Genomic DNA, 23,871 nt, shown 5'->3' with positions numbered 1-23,871 from the left:
TAGAATGGACAGAATACATCTCCAGACAGGGTCTCAGGAGATGTCTGTACAGATCAAACAGTAAGGGAAGAGCTCTACCAGTAAGTTCTATTGACATGGTTAGATGAACAAGATCCCACATTCACAAGTTTCATTATCTCCCTGGCCCTCATTCTCACTCCTGAACAAACAACAATCGTGTTCTTTTTTGAAAGCTGCCAATGATTATGAATGGACCCTATTCTTTATAAACAGGTTCAATCTCACTGCTGCTATTGAATGAAGGAAACCTTCCAACAGGGAGAGACATGGGGGACAGATACAATTGGGATCTGGTAAATCAATCTTGTTAACCAGATCAAATGGTAAAATGCTTCACATATCTATGTGAATATTATTCATTTATTTTGATGCATTTAATGCAATGTAATGGTGACTACATTGTAAATATTCTCATTGATAACATTGAATAATTCCAGATCTTAGAAAAATGCATTCACTCCCAGCCTGATTACACGTGTCAGGAACCATGACTATAGTTTCATTCTTCCAATGCCACGTTGTACAATTTAAGGTGTAACTCCAGGAACATTCTCATGGTTTCCAATCCTTTCTGTGCTGAGTGGTCAGTCTCTGATTGGTCAGCAGGAATTCAGACATCATCAATTCTCGAGCCTATTGGATTTGACTTCAACAGTTCCATCCTTCCTTGTGGTCTGCTGTATATATTAACAGTAAGACTTACCTACTCATCACATCAAACAACTGGGTGAGAGACAGACAGGCAGTGTGATTGAGGTAAGAAAAGGAGCAGGAGAGACTCACCTTAACTGTGAAACCTTGACACTGATGGTGAATTGTTTCTGTTGTGTTTCAGGTGAGGGGAAAGAACTTCACTGCGGACATGATGCTGCTGCTGGGATTGGTGCTGAGTACATTGATTGTCAGTGACGTAGCAGGTAGGCTCAACCTAACATAATGTGTGAGGACAGGTTAGTGCTGTGAGCTGAGAGGTTAATGGATCTCCTGTTGCGTGAATTGTGAGCAATGACCTAAACCATTGACACGTATTTGATATTCTGTACTCCCCATTCACTCTCTGTTCACTCCCCACATGGGCACAGCTTCTTTCACCATCCCATCTGGCTTGCTGCCCCTCCCCTCCTGCCTGCCCCTGCACAGGGCAGATGGAAATGCCCAGCCCAGCTGTCTCTCTTTGTCAGATCCCACATTCCTGCTCATTCCTGTTTTTGTCTACTCTCCTGCTCACTCTCCCTAAAATACTTTTCCACTCAGTCCAAACCTACTCTCCTGCTCACTGCTCAAATGCCTTGATGACCTCCCACAGACTATTGCCTTTCAGTTTTCACTCAAGGAGACACATTAATAAACCGCTCAATCTGATCCCATTGTCACATTTACTCCTCAAACGTGTCCCGATCAGTTACCTACTCCAGTGCTCACTCCCCGTTTCATTTAATATCCAAATCAATGTCATCCCACTCTCCTGTTCACTCCCAATCCTCATTAATATTCACCCAGTCAAATCTCAATCTGCCCCACATTCCAAATACACTGTCATTTTTAAGAAGCTCTCTCATTCCCTTTCTGAAGAATTGAAGTTCTCTGTGAAGTAGTAGGAATTGCCGATGCTGGAGAATCTGAGATACCAATGTGTAGAGCTTGGTGAACACAGCAGGTCAGGCAGTATCAGAGGAGCAGGAAAGCTGACATTTTGCATCTGGAGCCTTCTTCAGAAACTGGAGAGGGAAAGGGGGCTCTGAAATAAATAGAGGGAGAAGGGGAGGCAGATGGAAGGTGGATAGAGGAGCAGATAGATGGATAGGACACAGACAGGTCAAGGAGGTAGGGATAGGGCCAGTAAAGGTGAGCGTAGATGGGGGAGTTAGGATGGGAGTTGGTCAGTCAAGGAAGGACTGACACATCAAGGAGACGGGGATGAGGCTGGTCGGTAGGAGATATGGGGTAGGGATGGATCAGTGAGGTGGGAGAAGTGGATAGGTGGGAGAAAAGATGGACATGTCAAGGAGCGGGACGAGTTGGGCTGGTTTTGGGATGAGATCAGGGGATGGGAGATTTTGAAGCTTGTGAAGTCCACATTGAGACCATTGGGCTGCAGGATTCTCAAACGAAATATGAGGCAACCACCTGGAAACCTAGCACCTCAAAGTTCTCTTGGGAACCCTGCAGCCCAATGGTCTTAATGTGGACTTCACAAGCTTCAAAATCTCCCCATCCCCAATCTCATCCCAAAACAACCCAACTCGTCCCGCTCCTTGACATGTCCATCTTTTCTACCTATCCAGTCCCCCCATCTCACTGATCAACCCCTACCCCGTATCTCCTACCGACCAGCCTCATCCCCACCTCCTTGATGTGTTTGCCCTTCCTTGACTGACCAACCGCCATCCTAACTCCCCACCTACACTCACCTTTACTGGCTCCATCCTTGCCTCCTTGACCAGCCTCATCCCCACCTCCTTGATGTGTCTGTCCTTCCTTGACTGACCAACCCCCATCCTAACTCCCCACCTACACTCACCTTTACTGGCTCCATCCTTGCCTCCTTGACCTGTCCGTCTCCGCTCCAACAATCTGCTCCTTTATCCACCTTCAATCTGCCTCCCCCTGCCTCTCTATTTATTTCAGAGAACCCTTCTCCTCCCCCATTTCTGGAGAAAGGTCCAGACCTGAAATGTCAACCTTCCTGCTCCTCTGATGCTGCCTGGCTGGCTGTATCATCCAGCTCTACATCTTGTAATCTCTGAAGTTCTCTGCATTCGGTTTTTAGCTCAGGATTGTTCGCCCCACTGCCTGCAGCATAGATAGTGGGAAGAAATGATTTTATCTACTTTTGAGGGTGCAGTGGGACACCACCTCCTGAATATCATACATTGTTTCCAGCATCTCTGACCTGCGTTCCCAGTTCCGGGTGGACGTTCTGTATCCAGATTCCTGTGACATTACAGCTGGAACATGCTGGGAGACTGTGCCAGTTTGGGGAAGTAGCTTATTATTAATTTGTGTCACTCATTACCATGACAACAAGCAGCAGAGACTGATTCAGTGCATTCCTCATTTGGTGCTGGGTACGTTGACTCACGATTTTATTCGCTGATCATTGATGAACGTACAAGTCATGGGAATAGTGTCTTGTAACATGGAGGGAGGGTTTGGCTTGGGAAATGGGGCACATTTTTTCATATCTCTTGGGTGTGGGGTGGGAGGATGGTGATAGTTTATTAGAATCTTTGTGGTGGTGAATAAAGTGGGGTATACTGTCAAAGAGTCCACCGTTGGGCATGTCAACTTGTCTTCTCAAAGCAACAACAGTATGCATTTGTGTAGCACCTTTCACACAATGTGCTTGATACCGTGTGTCCCCACTGGGCATCTTTTCAGAAATTGTTCAAGTGAATCATCATTGCCTGCCCACAATCCTGCCATTTACACACAATCCTGAGCTAAACCCACAATAGAAATGAATGATGAAATCAGCAGACTGCTCCTAAAGCAAACAAATCACTGTGGCTTCATTAAGCTTGTTCAATCCCCAACTGACCCCAATAACACACTGCCTACATTCACATAAGCATGAACACATGGAAAGGAATAGAATTACCTTTTTTCACAGTTTTCAAACAGCTCAAGAAATGATGTGTGCCACTTTTGGGGGTTCTCTTTGACCATGAGGAATACCCACTGAATATAGTCTCCTCTCTTCCTTCCCACGCAACTGTTTCTCAGAAACAACTCCCTGCTGTTCCCTTCACCTACTCCGCCCTCAGCTTTCCACACTCTCCTGGCCAACTGCCTGGCACATACCATCATGCAGGGTCCATGCTGCACTACCCTGCGACTGCTTTCATAGCATTGATGATGAATGTATTTGTGGAGACTCCACGTCTTGTTATTTGTTTCATTGTCAGCCTTCGTTCAGAGCTTGATGTGAAATGTTCTGTTTGGGGTTGGGGTTTCATGGGATAGGCCACCTGAAAGGGTGTTAGGGCATTTTCAATAATAATTTACCAAAGGAAATTTGATGTTCATTGAAAAGGAAACAATTGCAGGGCACTGGAGACATAGCGGTACCAGTGGGTTTTATTTGACATTCCTTTCCAAGAGCTAGCACAGGCACTGTGTAGTGAATGGCCTCCCTCTGTGGTGTATCATTAATTATGGGACCATAAGAAAGAGGAGGAGGCCATTTAGCCTTTTGAGACTGTCATTCAATGGGATCATGGCTGATCTGCTATTTCTCATGTCCATTTTCCTTTACTTTCCCTGTTACATTCGATTCCATATTAGATCAAGAATCTATCAGTCTCAGCCCTAATAAAACAAAAGGGCTTTGCCCTCATGGCTCTCTTTGGCAAGGATTTCTAAAGTTTCTGAGAGAAGATATTCCTCCGCATCTCAGTCTTAAATTGGAGCTCCTTCATTCTGAGGTGACACCTTCATATCCAAGATTTTCCCATGACAGCATTTCCCCTGCTTCTCCCTGTAACTTTCTGAAATGTTTCAATGAGACCAGCTCTCATTTTACCAAACTCCATTCTATGATGCTGATATTTTGAACCCGAAATAAAGTGTGAATGTTGCTGTTCCTTTTGTTGCAGCCATTTATAACCAAATTCTCTTTTACTGCAGCTGATATCACTGCATTCATAAAAAGGGAACATGAGAGTATGACTAAAGGTGATCCAATCGCTGACTTAAATGACATCTCTAAATATTGTTATGGAGGTTTTGTTTATCATGGCACTTGTTTCATGCTTTTTTCAAACCCTATGAATTGGATAGAGGCTGAGGTAAGTCCCTGCCAATTCACTGTATGTTATAGTAACATAGAAGCAAAGAAAATAGGAACAGGAATATGTTATTTGGTTATTCTAGCCTGCTATACCATTCATCATAATCCTGTCTGATCATCAAACTTAATCACCTCATCTCGCTTTTCCCTCATATCCTTTGACCCCTTTACCCCCAATTGTATTATTCAAATTTTTCTTGGAAATAACTAATATTTTGATCTCAACTGCTTTCTGTGGCAGAGAATAACACACACTCACTACTGTCTTGGTAAAGAAATTCTCCTCACTTCAGCTGTAAATTTTTTATCCCATTTCCAGGAACTCCTGGATTTGGACACCACCAACCTTTGGAACATCCTTCCTGAATCTGACCTGTCTTGTCCTATTGGAATTTTATTGGCTTCTTTGAGATCCCTGCCCTCTTCATTATTCTGTATTCCAATGAATTTAATCCAAACTGATTCAACATTTCCTCGTATGTCAGTCTCATTCCCCAGGAATGATTTGGATAAACATTCACTGCCCTTCCTCTCATGGCTTAATATCCTCCCTGTGATGAGGAGACAATAACTGAACATGATATTCCATACAAAATATAATTGTATGTCACCACACATTGTCCAATTGTATTTGTATCATTGTACATGTTCATCAATTGATCTGTTATTACAAACTTTAGAGCAGGCACCAACATTTTCCTGACAATAGATAGTAATCTAAGTGGCCCACGGTTCCCTGATTTTCATTTCCCTGCCTTTTGAATGAGGCTGTAATATTGGTACTTTGCCTTTCTCTCAAATTGACTTTTTCCTTAACTTCCCCGTTAAACCGAAGAGTATATCCCTCTGCCAGAGTCCTTCTTCCTCATGGAATTGCTATGAATTATGAGTTATGAATTATTTTCCTTAAATTTCTGTCACTGTTAATGACTGCCTGTTCACAGCCCAGTTCATCCAACTCCACCTTCATTCGTTCATAAATATCTTATTTATATTTATCACAGTAGTTCCAACTCAAGTATTTTGTTCTTAAACTGTGTGCTAAATTCCACCATGTTAGAGTCACTGTTTTCCATGGAACGTTTTACTCTCAATTCATTTATTCAACCTGCCTCATTACACATCATCAGAACCAAGCAAGCCTTATCCTAAATTGTATCTGCATCATATTGTTCGAGGGAGCTTTCCCAAATATGCTGTATGAATTCTTCTTATTGCAACCTCAACCAATTTGACTGTCCTAACATATGTGATGATTAAAATAACTCAACATTACTTCACTGCATTTTTTACATGTCCTCATTATCACCTGTTCTGTTTTCTGTTCTACAGTACAGCTTTTGTTTGGGAGCATTTGGATTCCTTCCACTGATGTTGTCTTAACTTTGTCATGTGTCAACTCCACACAACAGGATTCTGCCTCTCCTGATCTGAGAAAATTTATTTCTATTACACTTATTCCTCCTGCATTATCAAAGCTAACCCACCATCCTTTCTCATCTGCACATCCTTTTCAAGACTCACACTCCCCCTTTAGGTTTTATCACTTTGATTTCATTGTAATCTGGTCCATCAAGATCATTCCGAATAACCTCTATTTGTGTTGTTAATTCAGTTATTTTGTTCTTCATACTGCATGCATTTATATAAATAATGATATGCAGTGAAATCTTGGGATGCACACCCAGTACACCCTGAAATTGTTAAGACAGTGAATAAATTTTCAATAAAGGATTACTGCATGCTTGCATTCAGTTTGGCAACATTTGGGGAATTGTGTTGCATTCTGCTCTCCACAGAATGGGAAGGATATGGAAACTTCAGAGATATTTAAAAAGAGGTTTACCAGGAATTTCCTTGGACTGGATAATATTAGTTGTAAGCAGAGTTTGGACAAAATTCGGCTGCATTCGCAAGAATGTTGGATGTTGAGGGGTGACCTGATGGGAGTGTATAAAATTATGAGAGTCATGGAAAGGGTGGTGAGCTGGAGTCTTTTTCCCAAGGTTGTCTGCCCAGCATGTGAGGCTTAGGGTTAATCTTAGGGCAGTAAAGGTGAAAGGAGAGGTGTGAGGAAGGTGTTTTACACAAAGGGTGATAGGTATCTGGAACTCTCTACCAGTGGAGGTGGACAAAGCAGAGACAATAGCTATGTTTACACATAATGAGACACATGAACAGGCAGGGAAAAGAGGGATACAGACCATGTGCAGGCAGAATGAGTTTAGAATGGCATCATGGTTGGTACAAACATGGTTGGCCAAAAGGTCTGTTCCTGTGCGGTTGTGTGTTCAATGTTTAGAAAGAGCTCTTAATTTTACAGCCAGATGACATGGTCCATGCTGGGCCCAGTGACATAGGGAGATAAAGTAAAACTGTATCAGAGCAGTGAGAGGCACTCAAGTATGAAGCTGTACAGAGGACAGGTCAAATCTGTTTGAACAAAGACAAAGTACAAAAGACTACCACTAGGAGGAGGCAATTGATTCTTCAAATTGTGTTCCACTCTTCAGTTAGTTTGGGGTTAATCCATATTGTTCACCATGTCCATTTATTAGGTTGTGCTTCTTATGATCTTTATTTTAAAGTAATAGTGTTGCATTATTTGGAACGTATTTGAATATCATCAAAATTGAAAAGGAATAAACAACAACGGTCTGTTTTATTTTTATTTCAAGACATATTGCCAGAAATTTGCACCTGGTGGCCATCTTGCCTCCATGCACTCAGGAAAAGACAACAATCTTATTGAACAGATGATACATAATGCAAGTAATTCAGATTTTGAAACTTGGATTGGCCTGCATAACATGCACAAGGTAAAACTGTGAGTTATTGCAATACTAATGTAGTTTTGTCTCACACTTGAGGAGACCTTATGGCCAAAATGTGCACTTTTTTGAATTAACTCTCTGATCTAATCCTACAGCAGAGCTTTGATTCCCCCACAAATCAACAAATTCCTCCTCTTCAAGAACACAGCTGGGTTTGAAAGTTCCTGTAGAACAATGATTATAGAAGCATTATTCTTTCCTATAAAACCGGGGAGCTGTCATTTCTGTACCTCTGTGGAACAGGTTTGGAATTCTCTCTGAGCTTCCAGCTAATGTTAAACAAAAGGTTTTTAAGAAACACCTCCTGGTCTTCCAATAGGTGATGGACTCCTTTCTCCATAATTGTCCGACTGGTTTTAGGACCATTCTGATCCACAGGAGAAAGATTTCTACCTTGGTTCCTTTTTTCAATCTCTGTTCATCCAATTCCTACTTTTTCCTTCCCTTTAGCTCCTCCCTGAAGCAATGTATCCTGGTTTGGGTTCCTTGGTGTTACCCCACAGGGTACAATGTGCACAGATGCACTGAATCCCTGAAAGGTACCTTTCTGGTACTGAACAGTCCAAATCTCCATACGAGCATCATCTGTTTACCTTCAACATTCAGATTCATCTCATGCATCATTCATTGTGTAACTTGTCCCTTATCGTCACCATCTCTTGAAACTGTCCCCCTTTCTTTCCATTTCTCTTTCTCTGTCTCTTGCCTGAAACTCTCACAATCGATTCTCTCTTTGTGGCTCCATCAGCTGTTTTGCATCGAGGGTGATTATTTTAACAACAGAAATCTAATCAGGTTTTGGTTCTGACTTTGAACAGGGACTGGGGTATGCAAATGACACCAGCTGATATTTGCACCGGGGCACAAGGAGATCCCAGAATGAGCAAAAAAGGCACTAACAATTATCGCGTCTCTTCTCCTGAACCATGAGGCTTATGTTCAAGTCTCACCTTCTCTACTACCGTGCTTCAAAATTTCAGAATAGTTTCATTCGAAAACAACTCTTGGAATGAGCCATGGCATGATAGATCTTATTTTTATATTTTATAGTTGGCTATAACGACGGGCACTCACTGAGACATAATCACATGTGATCGTTAATGATAGTCAACAACAGAACAGAATTTTATGAGACAAAACAAAAAGAATCAAAGCAACCAATATCGAGATCATACAATTAAAAATACTCAAAAAACAACAGCAAAACAGAGTTTCAACCTGTTTCCTCATACAAATCTTCAGCGATACTCAAACCCAGAGACATGTCCACTGACTTCACCTCTGTAGGTTTTGAGATAATTGTTTTCTCCCAGTTTCTTTTGCTTGGGCAGTGGATAATATTTCACAGTACTGCTCTGTGTCGCCTGGCATGAAACTTTCACAATTCTGATACTTATCCAAGTCCTAATGATTTACACATTTTGCTCCAAACTCTTCCGGCTTCGAGGTTTCACATGCGAAAGCAGTTTGATAATTTTTCTGGTTCCTCTGCACAAACACTTGATTCATCATCTTAGAGAAAACTGAAGCATGCTTCTGAATTGAACTTTGCTCCACAAGTCACTTCTTTCTGGTCTACCTGGTGATCATTCATTCCCTCTATCTGTCAACTCTCTGCTCCTACCAACTTCTGAAATGTTAAGCCACACAATCAGCAGGTTCCTGTGTACACAGTATGGACATGAGCTAAGCCAAACTTTGATACATCTGGTTCCAGTGTGTGAGTGCTGCTCCTTCATGTGTGGTTTTCCAGGAGATACTAAACCTTCTGGAGTTGCAGCCCGCCACAAAATGCACATTTGACAGGGCCCAGCTCTCTGTCCAAATATTTTAGATGAAAGGTTTTTTAATGATCGAGATCACAGGTATAACATTATTTACGGTTTAATGCAACACCTGTCTGTATTTGAAAATGATTATCTTCCTTCTCCCTCACAGATTCACACTTGGTTGTGGACAGATGGTTCTTGGACAGACTACACAAACTGGCATGTAAATGAACCTGGAGAGACCACAGCTCATCGAACAAGATGTGTGCAATTCAACTTTGGTTAGTTGACTCATGTGTGACTGAACAATATTCAAAAGGAAATTAATTGCATGGACAGGGATAGATCACCAGATGAAATGAGTGACTTTCCAAGTGGGGACAGTGAGGTTGAATTTTAGATTGAGACAGAGATCCATGTGCTGTTCTGTTAGCAGCAGATTACAGCCACAATCGGGGTTAATCTTGTCAGTGAATGAATGTACTTGGTCATGTGCTGCAAACTGAGGAAAAAATCCCTGCCAGAGAAATGTCACTGTGCGTCACACAGCAAATAGGCAGTTACATATCAAGGGTAATATTGTGGATACTGGAATGTAAACTGGGAATAATACTGCAGTTTGAGGAAAGTACACCTGGAATAACATTGCAGACAGAATAGAATACAAGAACAGAATATCCCATATTGTCATGTTTACTCAAGTACGACAACACAGGTTTACCGTGAAAAGTTTGACAATGTTACCTCTTATGGCGCCACCTGAGCTATAAATACCTCGGTACAAATCGGAGACAGAAAAAGAGGAATAAAAAAAAGAAATTGCATTTTTACAATGATTCATAAAATAAATTACAAATAAGACATAATTAAAAGGAAAGATATGACAGTTAGATAATCAAATTACAAATAAACATTACAGTGCAGTAGCTCAGCGCAGTGGCTTCCACGTGTGGGCTGACCACCTGCACCAGTCCCCAGCCTAACAACAGTCCCCGTCCTGACCAAGCCTCCAAACCGCTCTGCACCGTGTCGCAGCTCCTCCAAGGTAGGTTTTCTCCGGGACTCGCTTCGCTGCACAACCCACGGCCCGGGACTCGCTTCCCTCCACCTCCCAGGGCCCGGGAGTCGCTACCCTGTGCTGGAGAATGGACACTGGGTGTAACACTGCAGATAGTGGAATTTACACTGGGACACTGTTGGTAAAGGAAGTACAATGCAGTATATCAGTGCGGGCTAAGGAATGTATACGGTGGGATTGCACCGTAGGGAAAGGAATATACACTTTGTGCATGCACTGCAGATGAGGAACACGTACTGAGTGTAACATTGGACATGGGAGAATATACACTGGTTACAACAGTGCAGGGAGAGCAATGTGCACTGCAGATAATAAAGCAGAGAGAGGATCATGCACTGGGTTTAACTTTGCCGACAGAGGAATGTGCACAGGTTGTGAAACTACAGAAAGAGAAACGGACACGGTGTATAACTGTGCCCTATGAGAGATGTACAATCTAAGTCACAGTGTGGAATGAGGGTCTTACACAGGGTCTATTAGTGCACAGAAAGGAACATAAAACTGATTGCATTCATTCAAATAGAGGACTATCCATTGTGTCAAACAGTATGCAATGGAAATGAATATTGGGATTAATGCTGCAGTTAGAGGATTTTACACAGTGTCATAACCCACCAGGCAATCGTACACAGTTTCTGACATTGCAATGGGAAAACTGTCCGGCATGTGTGACGCAGGGGTGACTGTAATGCAGAGAAGCCTCTGTACATGGCGGGGTAACAATGGAACCAGGACAGAGTGCAAACCCTACACTTGGAGAGCCAAACCTGCAGTGTAACACTACACTCAGAGATCTGTCCAGGTTAACATTGTTAATGAAGGAATTTGCATTCCTTTACCCAGGCACTGTGAGCCTTTGAAGGAGGGACAGCTCCCCACCCCGGGATGACAAGCTCCCCACAGGGTGGCAGCTCATGGGAACTCCACTTGGTAACAGGCTCCCTGTGGCTGATGGCCTCAACTCCTTCACTGTTCCTTCATTTACCACTTAGGAACCTTCATTGGCAGCGGGATGGGAATGTTAACCATGGTCCATCCTGGTCAGGAATTAATTCCAGGAGGCAAGAAGCCAGTGGGGTTTGGGTATAACATCATCCCATCTATTAACGTCATTCCTGATGGCATGGTCACCACCTCCAGGAGCACAATGTCCCACCCACTGGCTCAGACAGATTGATGTATCAGCAATCCCTCTATCTAAAGAGAAAGGATGACAACAGCAAACAAACAGCAGCTGATTCACTGACGGTTAGTGTTGTGTTTGATTTTTTTTCTACAGATGTTCCTGGTAAATGGGATGATACATTTTGTTGGGTCAAGAAACCCTTTGTTTGCACCTACAATTTGCATTGAAATTAGAAGAATCTGATGATGTTCCATGGATGCTGTCCAGGAATGGTTCCTGTTCCTCGGTTTGTGGAGCTGTAGTTCTAGCTCATGATTGTTGTGCCAACCAGGTCTCTCAGTCAACAATAAATGTCATTGAACCCTCACTGTGTGTTTGATGCTGTGTGAGTCTTGTTTGTTGCTGTCTTCCTGACCCACGATAGCTTCCTGCCCACCTCTTCACTCACTCAGGTCAGAAAGACTCAGTAAACTCAGTTTTCAGTGCAGCTGGCTTTCCCGTGCGGTGTTCAAACTGAACAGTTTCCTCAAACGTGCTGGGAATGGCATTGGGCAGCATTCCTTTGGGCTGTGGGGAACAGCCCCTTCCTCACCCACACTCTCTGGTTTCCAGGGCAACAGCAAAGAGTCAGGGGGATAGTTGCACAATTAATCTCTCGAAGCAGAAGCTTTCCAAAGTCGCTGATTACATACTACAGGCATGGTTTAGAAATTGTGATTGAGATTGTGCTGTTGACTGTACCCAGATGTCCAATTCCTCAGTGTCAGTGATGATGGGAGACTGTCATTCGAAAGTGAGTGGCTCCAGGATTTGAAACAGCCTCATGCTTCTCAATGTGATGGAGATATCCGGCACAGCCACCAGCACCTTTATGCTGTAGAATTTCTGAGGATGTGCTCCTCACTGGCTCAGGCTGTATTTATTGTCCATCCTTAATTGCCCTTGAGATCTCAGTGGTGAGCAGGCTTCATGAACTGCTGCTGTTCATGGAGTGTGAGTACACCCATTCTCTTGTGAAGAAGAAAGGATCTTAACCCAGTAACAATGAAGGAATGGCAATATAACTTGACGACAGGATAGTGTGTGGCTGGAACGGTAATTTGAAGGTGACGATGTTCGCACCTAGATGCTGCTTTTTGTTCTTCCAGAGGGAGACGCCATGAGTTAGGACAGTGCTATCAGTGGTCTACTGTGGTCAAGCTGTTGCAGAGCACCTTGTATGCAGTATTGTACATCAGTGGCTCAAGGGAACGGATGGTGATGGTAGTGAATGAGGTGCCAATCACACAGAATGCGTTGTCCCAGGTGGTGTCATGCCTCTTGATCTGTCGCCATCCAGGTAAATGGGTAGTATTTTATCACAGACCGGACTTGTACAAGATCAATCATCTTCATCTTAATCCGCCACCACACGACCTCCTCCATCCAACCATGCTTCATCAATGACTTTGCCTCCATCATAAGTTCAGAAATGGGGATGTTCAACAGTATGTTCATCACCATTCATTTTTCCTCGGGTACTGAATATATGAACAAAAGAACAGGAGTGGGCCATTCAGCTATTGTGCCTCCTCCATCATTCAATATGATCATGGTTTATTGAATCCTCCAATGCCTTTAACCCACACTATCCTCTTACACTTCTTAATGTGACATTCAGAAATTAATTATTCTCAAATTTAAACTGGTAAATGATTGGGGGAGAGAATTCCAATGATTCACAACATATTTAAAACTCTCTAGATATTAGATCAGTCTGTTTTGAAATACTCCAAGATCTTTATAATGTCCAGCATGTATAACAGCTTGCAAGTAACTTTCATAACACACAAGTTTCATTCAGTAACCATCACCAAAAAGACAATGTCTAAACATCAGCCCTGAAATGAAATTCCCAATGCTGTACTTTTCACTGTCTACATTTTTGGGGATTGGTATTCTTCAGAACTTGAATGAGATTTGTTAGAAAGCACTGCGACTACAAGAACAGGTTAGAGTCTAAGTTTCTTGCGGTAAGAAATTCACCTCTTGCTCGCAAAGATCATAAATTGGGCATGAGCTAGGAATGTGCTCTGAGACACCCCATGTGTTTGGATGTGTATTGTCAATACCATTTAAGAAGTTGATACCATCCAGGGCAAAGCAACCCATATGATTGGCACCATACCCACAGACTCCATCCTCCATTGATGCACAGTATTGGCAGAGCATACCATTGACAATGTGCATTGCTGTGTTTCACCAAGAATCCTCAGGGAGCTTCTTCCATCAATTCAACCAATAAATCTGGAAGGACAAGACCAGCAGAAATAAAGCAACACCATCACCTGCAAGTGGCGTTGCAAGCCAGTCACCAATTTACTTTAGAAATGTATAACTGTCCCCTCAGTGTCACAGTATCCTCGAACACCCTCCATAACAGAATTGTCGATGTAACTGCAGCAAACGGACAGAAGCAGCTCAAGAAGACAGCTCCCAAACACCTTCTCAATGCCAACTATGAATGGGCAATAATAGCTGGCACAGCTCATGATGCCCACAGGCTACGAATGGATTTTTAGAAAAGTAGGCGATGTATTACCCAGGAAATATCATCCTTACAAGGTCAACTCAGATAAAGTATACCGAGTGGGAAAGAGATCAGGGTTCTGATGGAGTTTTCAAAAAGAGCCAGAGAAGCTGGAGCTCAGCAATGGTGGTGGTGTTGAAACCAACCAATCACCAGGACACTGTCAATCATTGCAAGGTCAAAGGGTAACAAAAGGCAGATTCACCCCTGACCCAATGACTGGGGCATTGTACTGAGAGGATTGCACAAGTACGACTTGCTATAAAACCTCCCTTGTTAAACGGCTGTTCGACATTTCCATTTGTTAATATTCCAGCTGATGGATTCCTGAACAAGTCAGATCACAGAACTGAATCTGGCCCTTTTATTTCTTTTATTTCTTAAATTAATATAATTGTCTTTCCCTGAAAGAAAGGCAGACTAGAGATGGATTTGGATTTAACAATAAGACAGAAATTTATTACTTTAAAGAAATTAAAATGAACAAAACAAAACAAACCGCCTATTGAAAACTGCCTATTTGGAACATGCTGAAAAGCAAAATCCCATCTACTCCCCAAAACCATCACATTCGAGTCACGTAAATGAACAGACAAATTCCATCTGTATCAAATCGATCGCTTTGTCTAAATTGCTCCTTCTCAGTTCCAGTCCTGTGAGGTGTGAAATATTTTCCTTTTCCACTCACACAACTGAGAGCTCAGGCTTTGTCAATCTTTTGAACATTGCAGAGTTCTAATCCAACTCTGAGTCTGAAAGTTTCACAAATTCCTCTTTCACTGAGCTGACTTATTTCCTGATCTGCTCTGAACAATTCTGTTTTTCTGAATAGGGCTACACTTGGCCCTGATCCCAGGCAGGTCTTATTTGATTTGGCAAAATGCTTCCCAACTTTTCTTTCCAAAATATCTGCTTATCCCGTTCTCTGCTAAGGTAATGTTTGCACTTTTTCTCTCTCCAGTTGTAAAATGCACAGCATAAACAAATTTCCTTTATCACTACACAAGACACAGACTGGTTTAAAATCATATTTCTGGAAAGACTGAACTAGCTTATCCTCAACCACATAACCTGTCCATATATCCCTCTGTTTACTCAGTGTCACCCTCTGTGTCATCCTCACGTACCTGTTCCTTTGTGGGCTCCATGGAACATTCCTTGTTCAGAACTGCTGGGTCCCTCTCCACAAGTCTTTGTGGGGAGGGACCCACATATCTGCTTATTCCTTTCTCTGCGAAGGTAATGTTTGTATTTTTCCTCTCTCCATTGTAAAACAGCCACAACAATGCAGCAAACACAGGCTGCTTTAAAATCATGGCTCCGGAAAGACCAGTCGACCGGCTTCAGAAATACAAACCAACACCCACATGCTACCAGTTCTCAATCCAAGCACAAGAAAAATGATATTTATATGCATAAATCACACACTTCTCAACATACCCAGATCTTGAATTGTTGTTTAGTGTGATAATGCATGATGTCCCCCAATCCATTTAAGCTGCAGCTTCAAACAGTGTTTTACAATTTAAATACTAATTAGCCTCTGTATTCTTCTTGCAAAGTGCATGTCCTCTCATTTCCCACATTATACGGCATCTGCCAGGTTTAGGCCCTCCCAGATAACGTATCTATCCCGCTGTTGATTTGGTAACGCCGTCTGTGTCATCTACCTGTCCCTTTGTAGCTACATGGAACATTCCTTGTTCAGAACTACTGGGTCCCTCCCCACTACACTTTCTCTGGCCTATGAATGACATCATTGGTGTTCCCTCCCTCTCTCATTCCCAACTGGAAATATTGATACCTTTCGCTTCCATTTTCCACGCCGCTCTCACCTTCTGGTTCAACTTCGACTCCTCTTTTCCGTTCCTCAACATCTCTGCTCCCATTTCTGGGGAAGCACAAGCTGCCTATATCCACAACAAACCACTGGCACCTGTCAGCCGCACTTGACAGCCTCAAATCCTGCACCCTGGAAGGACATCCCATTTTGCCAGTTTCTCATTCTGATGCTGCCTCCTTCCATGGTGGGTCTCAGAAATGTCCAAATTTTTCCTCAACCCATGATCCCCCATTACTGTGGATGACATGCCCTTATTGATGCCTGAACCATCGCATAACCTCTTGTTGCCCTCACTCATTCTCTTCACATTGACAGCAATGATGGTGTCCCCCGGGTCCTCACTTACCAGTGGGCTCCACATACAAAGGATCACAGGGTGCCATTTCTGTCTCCTCCAGCAGAATGGCACCACCAGACACATATTGCCCCATTTTCCACGCCGCTGTCACCTTCTGGTTCAACTTCGACTCCTCTTTTCCGTTCCTCAACATCTCTGCTCCCATTTCTGGGGAAGCACAAGCTGCCTATATCCACAACAAACCACTGGCACCTGTCAGCTGCACTTGACAGCCTCAAATCCTGCACCCTGGAATGACATCCCATTTTGCCAGTTTCTCATTCTGATGCTGCCTCCTTCCATGGTGGGTCTCAGAAATGTCCAAATTTTTCCTCAACCCATGATCCCCCATTACTGTGGATGACATGCCCTTATTGATGCCTGAACCATCGCATAACCTCTTGTTGCCCTCACTCATTCTCTTCACATTGACAGCAATGATGGTGTCCCCCGGGTCCTCACTTACCAGTGGGCTCCACATACAAAGGATCACAGGGTGCCATTTCTGTCTCCTCCAGCAGAATGGCACCACCAGACACATATTGCCCTCCCCTGCCTTGTCAACATTTCTCAGGGACTATTTCCTCTGTTACAGCTTGGTCCAATCTCCTTCTTTCCCTTCATTTCTCACACGCCCCCCACCAACGAAACCTTTCCTTACAATTAGAGAAGGTGCAACATTTGTTTCTTTACCGCCTCCCCCATCACTATGCAAGGCCCCAGACAGACCTTGCAGGTGAAGCATCAATTTACCTGAACTTCACTCAATCTCATTGACTGCATTCACTGCCAGCAATCCTCCTTTATCAGGACCTGTCAGACAGGATACATCACCAGACAGGGTGTTGAGGGAATGTTTGTACAGATCAAACTGTAAATGAAGACTTCTTCCTGAAAGTTTCATTGACATGGGGAGATGATATTTACGTGAATATTATGATGTTATTTTTAAGGTTTTGATGTATTTAATGTAATATAATGGTGCCTACAATGGAAATTGAGGCATTGATAACATTCATTAATTCCTGATCTGAGAAATACATTCACTCCCAGCCTGATTACATGTGTCAGGAACCATGAGTACAGTTTCATTTCTCTCGGAGCTCTTCAGTGCCACGTTGTACAATTTAATGTGTAACTCCAGGAACATTCTCATAGTTTCCGATCCTTTCTGGGCTGAGTGGTCAGTCTCTGATTGGTCAGCAGGAATTTGGACATCATTAATTCTCTAACTAATTGGATCTGATTTCAACAGTTCCTTCCTTCCTCACAGTCTGCTGTATATATTTACAGTAAGACTTCATCACATCATACAACTGGGAGAGAGACAGACAGACAGAGCAATTGAGGTAAGAACAGGAGCAGGAGAGACCCACCTTAACTGTGAAACCTTGATACTGACGGTGAATTGTTTCTGTTGTGTTTCAGTTGAGGGGAAAGGAACTTCACTGCGGACATGATGCTGCTGCTGGGATTGGTGCTGAGTACATTGATCATCAGTGATGTAGCAGGTAGGGTCAACCTAACATAGCGTGTGAGGACAGGTTAGTGCTGTGAGCTGAGGGGTTAATGGATCTCCTGTTGTCTGAATTAGAGAAAACAGACAAAGATGGTACCTGTGGAATCTCCTCAAGTGAGCAATGGCCTAGCCATTGACATGTATTTGTTATTCTGTACATTCCCCATTCACTCTCTGTCCACTCCCCATGTGGGGACAGCATGATTCACCATCCCACCTGATTTTCTGCCCCTCCCTCTCCTGCCTGCCTATGCCCAGTGCAGATGGAAATGCCCAGCCCAACTGTCTCTTTTTGTCTGATCCCACATTCCTGTTCATTCCTACTTTCATCCAACTCTCCTGCTCCCACTCCATCAATGCATTTTCCACTCAGTCTTAACTCACGATTGCTCACTGTTCAGAGATAGTAGGAACTGCAGATGCTGGAGAATCCAAGCTAACAAAGTAGCTGGATGAACACAGCAGGCCAAGCAGCATCTCAGGAGCACAAAGGCCGACGTTTCGGGCCTAGACCCTTCATCAGAGAGGGGGATAGGGAGAGGGTTCTGAAATAAATAGGGAAAGAGGGGGAGGCAAACCAAAGATGGAGAGAAAAGAAGATAGGTGGAGAGGAGAGTATAGGTGGGGAGGTGACAGGTCAGTCCGGGGAGAACGGACAGGTCAAGGAGGCGGGATGAGGTTGGTAGGTGGGAAATGGAGATGCGGCTTGAGGAGGGGATAGGTGAGAGGAAGAACAGCTTAGGGAGGCGGGGACAAGCTGGGTTGGTTTTGGGATGCAGTGGTGGAGGGGGAGATTTTGAAGCTTGTGAAGTCCACATTGATACCATTGGGCTGCAGGGTTCCCAAGCGGAATATGAGTTGCTCTTCCTGCAACCTTTGGGTGGCATCATTGTGGCACTGCAGGAGGCCCATGATGGACTTGTCGTCGAAGGAATGGGAGGGGGAGTTAAAATGGTTTGCGACTGGAAGGTGTAGTTATTTATTGCGAACCGAGCGGAGGTGTTCTGCAAAGCTGGTCCCCAAGCCTCTGCTTGGTTTCCCCAATGTAGAGGAAGCCACGCCGGGTACATTGGATGCAGTATACGGCATTGGCAGATGTGCAGGTGAACATCTGCTTAATATGGAAAGTCATCTTGGGGCCTGGGATGGGGGTGAGGGAGGTGGTGTGGGGGCAAGTGTAGCACTTCTTGCGGTTGCAGGGGAAGGTGCCGGGAGTGGTGGGTGGGGTTGGAGGGGAGTGTGAAGCGGACAAGGGAGTCACAGAGAGAGTGGTCTCTCCGGAAAGCAGACAGGGGTGGGGATGGAAAAATGCCTTGGGTGGTGGGGTCGGATTGTAGGTGGCGGAAGTGTCGGAGGATGATGTGTTGTATCCGGAGGTTGGTGGTGTGGTATGTGAGGACAAGGGGGGTTCTCTTAGGGCGGTTATTGTGGGCGCAGGGTGTGAGGGATGTGTTGCCAGAAATGCAGGAGACGCAGTCAAGGGCGTTCAACTAGGAACAGCTATAAACTGATGTCCACTTCAAGCCCACCGACTCCGACAGCTACCTAGAATATACCTCCTCCCACCCACCCCCCTGCAGAAATTCCATCCCCTATTCCCAATTCCTTCGCCTCCGCCACATCTGTTCTCAGGATGAGGCATTCCACTCCCGCACATCCCAGATGTCCGCATCCTTCAAGGACCGCAACCTCCCGCCCGCAGTGGTCGAGAACGACATGTCCATCATGGGCCTCCTGCAGTGCCACAATGATGCCACCCGAAGGTTGCAGGAAGAGCAACTCATATTCCGCTTGGGAACCCTGCAGCCCAATGGTATCAATGTGGACTTCACAAGCTTCAAAATCTCCCCCTCTACCATGCATCCCAAAACCAACCCAGTTCGTCCCCTCGCCCCACTGCATCACAAAACCAGCCCAGCCTGTCTCCGCCTCCCTAACCTGTTCTTCCTCTCACTCATCCCTTCCTCCCACCTCAAGCCGCACCTCCATTTCCTACCTACCTCCCCACCCATACTCTCCTCTCACCTATCTTCTCCTCGATCCATCTTCAGTCCGCTTCCGCCTCTCTCCCTATTTATTTGAGAATCCTCTCTCCATATCCCTTTTCTGATGAAGGGTCTAGGCCTGAAATGTCCGCTTTTGTGCTCATAAGATGCTGCTTGGCCTGCTGTGTTCTTCCAGACCCACACATTGTTATCTTGGATTCTCCAGCATCTGCAGATCCCATTGTCTCTGAGGATATCGGCTAATCCTTTTCCCTGGAGAACCTCATGGTGCATTTTCACACCGGCTCTGGTTCCTCTGACTCAGATACGGATCGCCTGATACGGACGGTGTGTAACGCACGGGAGCTCATTTCATCAGAAGCGTCTCAGCAAAATGCCACTTTCATCTTCTGCTGGAAAGGTGTTGAGCGACATCCTACATGTCCCTCTCTGATTCCGAGCATTCGTCAATCATTGTTGGAAATGATGTACTCAAGGGATCCAGCCGCAATTCTGACTGCTGCGAGAGGCTCGACAGTTCTCGTTCCCGTTTGTGAATTTATGGCTTTTATATGATCCACATTGTTGTTCAGAACTGTCGCAGCTCAAGGAACTTTATATGTCTTTGGCCCTGACTGAACGGCAAACATGCCTTTTACCCATGCAGGGCCACTCCCGTCATTCCTGCATCAAATTTCGTTCCCTGTATCAAACTGTCTCTCACGATTGGCACAGTCTTGTGTCTGGCACTGCTGTTCCTAATGCCGTTTCACCAATTTCCCTGCTCCTGCCCCACTCTCCTCTAGATCCAGGGCGATTCGACTTTATCTGGTGTGGATTCTTCTACCCTTTAGCAACTTTGCTGGTACTATGGAGTTGCATTTTGAGTGGTCCTATAATCATGAAGAACCGTGACAGCTTTGTATCAAGCAAGGCTGTAGACTGTTTCTCCAAGCCTGCCTTTAAAGTTTGGACTGGACTTTCTGTCAGGCCATTGGATGATGAATGGTATCGAGATGTTCTGATATGTCAACTTTTGGAAATAGCCAAATTCGCTGCTGTTAAACAATGGCATTTTATCTGTCACCAATAGCTCCAGGACTATGTGCAACGGACAAAACACACAAAATGTTTCTACTGTCAATCCCATGTTTGGCCAATTGACTCCACGTATATTCCACCCTTTTGAATGGGTGTCTACAATGAGGAAGAACATTGAGCCCATGAAAGGACCTGCATAGTCAACAGGTGAATGACTCCAGGGTTTGCCAAACATTCCCACGAATGTGGCAGACCTGCTGATGGTAACTTTTGTCCTTGTTGGCACTCTTGGCACTGCCCCACCAATATGGCAATGTCTGCATCCACGCTCAGACGCCAGACATAACTTCTCACCAGCATCTTCATCTTGGAGAACCTTGCATGGCTCTGATGGAGTTCATCTTGTATTTGGAAGCAATCTTTGCTCAGGACAATCACTTTCACTCCCTGTAACTCCTTGTGGGATGCAATTGGACATTCATCTCCATTGGGCCACCTATCAACTATCACCTCCCCAATTCTGAATGGGGAGGAATCACATCTCAATACCAGATCTTTCTTTGGATTATAGTGTGCCAATACTTTAGAGGGTGATAGCGGTTTCTTGATGTCCCTGAAAGCTATGTCTTGCCTCTGCAATCATTTCCAAAGCTGAGCCTTTCTTAGGGTCTGGAGAAGGTGGTGTTGGACTGGTGCTGACTAAGTCAGAAGTCATGCGACATCAGGTTATAGTCCAACAGGTTTATTTCACATCTCAAGCTTTCAAAGCACTGGTCTTTCATCAGATGTGCAGGCATGCGCACAGGCACAGAATATATAGACGGTGAGATATCAGCAAGATAATTTCAGGTAATTAAGAACGTCAACAAGTAAGTACCAATAGTCTAACTATAGTGTCAACAGGCTGAATAATGAGTCTTTGCAGGTGATCAAATATGTCAAATGGTGTGTAAAAGGCCGACAGCCAAACAACAAGTGAAAGGATGCCGAATGAGCCGATTAATTAAGGCAGAGAGATAACGACAAATGATGAAACATAAGATGATGTGAGAGACAACCCAAATGGATGGAGGAGCATGGGTTATCTCTCTCCCTCATTTCTGGTATTATGATGGACGGAATGTGATTGATGAAGCAGCTGAAAATATTTAGGGTATTAGACGCCAGGCTGAGAAACTGCTTCGATGGTCTAGGGCTGAGAAGACAGTCTCCCACAATTAACAAGTTCGACATGTCTCTAGCCAGCAGGGAGATTCCCACCCCATCACTACATGCACCACACCCCACTAACCCACAACACCTCAAGCCTAATAGCACTTGTTCTCAGTTTTATTTCCAGGGTCAATAACCTCTACAGTATTGAGTGATTTTGGCCATTTCTTCATATCAAATGGAGTAAATCAAAAGGTTGAAGATTCTGTGAACTCTGGGGAGATGGAGATAGATAATCCATTTGGCACTTCTGGCTGTGGATTGTTGCAAATGTTTTGTCCTTAGCTTTTACATAAATTTGCAGAGTTTTTATCGCATTGATGATGGAAGTATTTGTGGAGCTGCCACCTCTTGTTAGTTGATTAATTGCCCACCATCATTCAAAGCTTGATGTGAAATGTTCTGTTTGATATTGGCATTGAGGGGGTAGGCCACCTGAAAGGGTGAGAGAGCATTTTCGTGATATCTTACCAAAGGAAACTTGATGTTCATTGTAAACGAAACAATGGCAGGGCACTGGAGGTATATCAGTAGCAGTGGGTTTTATTAGACATTTGTTTCCAAGAGCTAGCACAGGGACTGTGTGGTGAATGGCCTCCTTCTGTTGCATATTAATAATCATAAGACCATAAGAAAGAGGAGGAGACCATTCAGCCTTTAAAGACTGCCATTCAATGGGATCATGGGTGATCTGACCATTTTCCTTCCCTGTCCCTGGAACACTTGATTCCATGTCGGATCAAGAATCTATCTATCGTAGCCTTAAATAAACTCAACGGGTCTGCCTCCAAAGCTCTCTGTGGCAAAGAGTTCCAAAGATTCACAACAATCCAAGAGAAGAGATTCCTCCTCACCTAAGTCTTATATTGGAGCCCCTTCATTCTGAGACTACACCTACTTATCCAAGATTTTCCGAAGAGGTATTTCCCATGCTTTGCAGTGCAAGATTCTGAAATGTTTCAATGAGATGAGCAGTCATTTTTCTAAACTACGTCATATGATCCTGATATTTTGAACCTGAAATAAAGTGCAAATATTGCTGTTTTTATTATTACAACCATTTATAACCCAATTCTCTTTAACTGCAGATGATGTAGTGAATGAAACCTTTGAAGAGCAGGTGTGCATGCTGGAATGGATAGAGATAGAGGAAGCTGATGTGCTGAAAATTTTGTCAAACATTAAGATTGACAAGTCGCCAGGCCCGGATCAGATTTGTCCTCGGCTGCTTTGGGAAGCGAGAAATGCAATTGCTTCGCCACTTGCGAAGATCTTTGCATCCTCGCTCTCCACTGGAGTCGTACCTGAGGACTGGAGAGAGGCAAATGTAATTCCTCTCTTCAAGAAAGGAAATAGGGAAATCCCCGGCAATTATAGACCGGTAAGTCTCACGTCTGTCGTCTGCAAGGTGTTAGAAAGGATTCTGAGGGATAAGATTTATGACCATCTGGAAGAGCATGGCTTGATCAAATACAGTCAACACGGCTTTGTGAGGGGTAGGTCATGCCTTACAAACCTTATCGAGTTTTTTGAGGATGTGACTAGTAAGGTTGATGAGGGTCAAGCTGTGGATGTGGTGTATATGGACTTCAGTAAGGCATTTGATAAGGTTCCCCATGGAAGGCTCATTCAGAAGGTCAGGAGGAATGGGATACAGGGGAACTTAGCTGCTTGGATACAGAATTGGCTGGCCAACAGAAGACAGCGAGTGGTAGTAGAAGGAAATTATTCTGCCTGGAAGTCAG

Source organism: Stegostoma tigrinum, chromosome 25, assembly GCF_030684315.1.
Source record: "Stegostoma tigrinum isolate sSteTig4 chromosome 25, sSteTig4.hap1, whole genome shotgun sequence".
NCBI classification, from domain to species: domain Eukaryota; kingdom Metazoa; phylum Chordata; class Chondrichthyes; order Orectolobiformes; family Stegostomatidae; genus Stegostoma; species Stegostoma tigrinum.
The sequence above is the reverse complement of the archived record's forward strand: the minus strand, read 5'-3'. Positions refer to the sequence as shown.